General features: G+C 33.2%; 1 protein-coding gene across 1 annotated transcript in view; it reads left to right on the top strand.

The window, feature by feature from the left end:
- The first annotated feature begins 768 nt into the window (after window positions 1-768).
- The window catches only part of LOC107693618 (protein TANC2-like), a 94,952-nt gene continuing 91,787 nt past the window's right edge, over window positions 769-3,933 (top strand). Inside the window, exons 1-2 of the mRNA XM_016493067.1 lie at window positions 769-830; window positions 1,352-1,487. The gene's annotated coding sequence lies outside the window, so the exon portion shown is untranslated. The remainder of the gene's footprint in view (window positions 831-1,351; window positions 1,488-3,933) is intronic.

Raw genomic sequence — 3,933 nt, 5'->3', positions numbered from 1 at the left:
CTGACTGGCTATAAGGTGAAGCAGCACTGACCTATAGCAACCTGAAACACCTGTCATGCTAATTACTGTGTCTACTACAGCTGACATCAGGTATTGATATTATCCCATGTTTTACTTCTACATGAGCATGATCCTGCTGCCTTCTGAAATACATTTTTTTTCTTTCAAATTATAAGGTATGAATTTTTTGTTTGTTTGAGTTCACTAGTCCCAACCCAGGGATATGATAGATAGATAGATAGATTGAACTATTAACTAAAACTAAAATAAAATGAATGAAAACTATATAGTCATATATTTAGAAATAAGTGGTTTAAACTCCAATTTAAAACAGACACCATTCAAACTTCTTTTACAGATAATTTCAGCTATTTTGGGCATTGTAAATGTTATGTTTTTAAGAAATGTTGTGTTGTGTTGTATGTTATGTTATTTTATGTTTGCAACTCTCCATTGACAGTTTATTAAGCATTCAAATTTGTGTTTGCCCTTATTTTGCATCTATTTGCATACTGAATTGACATTGTTCTTGCATATATTTAACATTTATAGCTGTGTGTACACTGCGTGGTGACGGCGTTTACTCTTTGTTCAAGAACACTCAACATTCAGAGTGCATTCAGAGCTCTTTTAGCTCTTGTGAATGTTTCCTCCCTGACTGGCTATAAGGTGAAGCAGCACTGACCTATAGCAACCTGAAACACCTGTCATGCTAATTACTGTGTCTACTACAGCTGACATCAGGTATTGATATTATCCCATGTTTTACTTCTACATGAGCATGATCCTGCTGCCTTCTGAAATACATTTTTTTTCTTTCAAATTATAAGGTATGAATTTTTTGTTTGTTTGAGTTCACTAGTCCCAACCCAGGGATATAATAGATAGATAGATAGATAGATAGATAGATAGATATGATAGATAGATAGATAGATAGATAGATGGATGGATGGATGGATGGATGGATGGATGGATGGATGGATGGATGGATAGTAGTTATTGATTTTTCAGTTCTTTGAAATGCAGTTTTTTGGAATTAATTGTGAAATTTACTAGCAATTTCTGAGTGAAAATTGTACATGCCTGCTTACTTTATTTATTTTTTGGTTTAGGTAACTAAAACTAAAACCATACAAAATTTGTTTCTGGAAATAAAGTTAATGTTAACTGAAGTAATAAAATAAAATGTCATATATATATATATAAAGCTAATAACATGCATTAATAAAAATGACTAAAACTGAAATTAAAACTGAAAATATAAAAGAAAATTCAAATTCAAAATATGAATGAAAACTATAATATTATCTATGTGAACAAAAATAACACTGGTCCAAACAATTTTTTTCAGAACTGGAATAATAAACATCCAAATAAACAATCCCTGCTGGAGTGATGAATGCAGCAGGGGTGACAAACAACCCGCGATGACTTGAGGCTTCCTCACCGTAGAGACATGACAATGACAAACAGCAGGACATCAATCAGTGAGCGGCAACACACTATGGAAAATAAAGAAATAAATGACTTGATAAAACCAAATATAGTACATTTGTAATAAAATTTAATCCTGAATTTATTTTTATGACCTTTTTCCTATATGTATTATTTTCTGTATTTATTTTTACATTTATTTTTATTCTTTTTCAGTTTTATTTACTTATCTTATCATTTATTTGTATATTTATTTATTTATGTATTTATTTATTTTAAATGTATTTATTCATGCGTTTATTTATTTTTTATATTTATTTATTCCCACATGTATTTATTTCCAGATTTATTTATTCATTTATTTATTTTTACTTTTCCCTGTGCAGCATCACGCAGAAGCGTCAGATCAAACGAGATCGGAGTTTGTGGGATCAACTGCAGAGTTGCAAGATATTTTCACAGATTCACGTTATTATGTCGAATTACACAGAGAAAATCGTGACTCCCAAAAGCATTGTGAGCCTAAATGCAATCGTAAACCAGTTGCACCAAAGGACCTAGTTAGACCTACGGTCTACTCAGGCTCACAATGCTTTTTGGAATCGCGGCGCACTGGCACTTGACGTCTATATTTGGAAGTTTAGGGACCATCTCTAAAGTTAAATACGACATTGGTATACATGATTGTAACTTCAATAGCATTTGAAGAGAATGACTTACAGTCACAAAACCAACTGTAAAGTGTTCATCTACGAATCAGGTATATTTAGCAATATTTAGATATAATTTGACAGTTTATTTGAATAAATATCGTATGTCGTATGTAAGTTTAGAGACGGTCCCTACACTTGCGAATATTGAACGTCCAACGTCAAGCCAACTTTATGGCAGTGGGCCGCGATTCCAAACCTTTGATGCAACTGTTTTACGATCAACTTAATGCTTTTGGGAGTCTTTTCTCTGTAATTACAAAATGAACACAAGCCTTAGAAACCTCTACCAAGTGTGTCTAGAGACGTCGTCAAACTAAACTTGTAAGTAGGTGTAGTAGGTGAATTCAGTCGCTATAAAATAATTCGACATAACGTGAATCTGTGAAAATATCTTGCAACTCTACAGTTGATCACACAAACTCCGATCTCTATCGTTAGTTTGATCTGACCTTCTGCGTGAGCTCTCAACCAATGATTCACCGGAGCTCCGCAAGGACCGCCTCCCTCATTTGCACACGGAAAAGTAAGAAGAAATAAATGAATAAATAAATCTGGAAATAAATACACGTGGGAATAAAAAAATAATAAATACATACATAAATAAATTATATTAAAATAAATGCAAAAATAAATACATAAAATAATATAATACATAAAGGAAAAAGTAATAAAAAAATTAATTCAGGGTTAAATTTTATTACAAATTAACTATATTTGTGTTTATCAAGTCATTTATTTATTTATTTATCTATATATTTATTCGTTTTTAATTTCTGCAGGTTTGGTCCTTCATAACACACAACCACCACGTCACAAAATGAGCCATCCACAGTAACTGTAGCATATGTAGTGCTATACAGGAAGGGAGAGGATCTGTAGAATGAGGGGGAAAGAAAAAACACACCTCTACCTACATTGGTGAAAAACTGAAAACATAACTATACAATTCACTGCAGCTTCCAGCTAAAATGAACCCTAGTGACAGTAAAACATCAAATTTGATTATTTTCACATATTATGATTACGGGACAGATTGTTGATTAATAAAGACTAAATTTTGCACGGTTCCTTGCACAATACTTTGTTATGAGCAGCATACTTCTACCATAGAGCATAAAACAAACTTGGTAAACAAATACGTTTTGAAGTTTGCATCACATAGCCAGCTCTGTATGTTTTGCTTTTCTTACATAGTAAACTTGCTTGGTAGCGCACCCGGTATGGTATTGCATTTGTGCTCAGGTACAAGTCATGATAAAGAGCTCAAAGACTTGTAGAAGCAGGATAAAATAACATGGTTGCTTCAGTAAAATTCAGTTTTTATGTCATGTTTGCTTTTGTTAACACTATTGGTTAGGTTTAGAGTTAGTCTAGTGTAGGTGTTATTTTTGAACACAATAGAGTATTAAAGGAGACATATTATGCCCCTTTTTACAATATGTAATATAAGTCTCTGGTGTCCCCAGAATGTGTCTGTGAAGTTTCAGCTCAAAATACTCCACTGATCATTTATTATATCATTTTGAAAATGCCTATTTTGAGTGGAAGCAGAAACACGCTGTTTTTCGGGCCTGTCTCTTTAAATGCAAATGAGCTGCTGCTCCCCGCCCCCTTTTCCAGAATAGAGCTGCCATTACAGCTCAGACCTGCTAAAAACATGTTTTGGTTCTGATTATCATGTATATCACGCTGAAATCATTATACGGTTTAAACCATATGAGTTTAAACTTCTGATATACGGTTTTCTGAGCGCACACATCCGAAGCACACGGACAGAAAGCGGCTG

The sequence above is a fragment of the Sinocyclocheilus anshuiensis genome, unplaced genomic scaffold (assembly GCF_001515605.1).
Source record: "Sinocyclocheilus anshuiensis isolate Anshui unplaced genomic scaffold, SAMN03320099.WGS_v1.1 scaffold546, whole genome shotgun sequence".
Taxonomy (NCBI): Eukaryota; Metazoa; Chordata; class Actinopteri; order Cypriniformes; family Cyprinidae; genus Sinocyclocheilus; species Sinocyclocheilus anshuiensis.
This window is presented reverse-complemented; position numbering and strand designations above follow the sequence as displayed.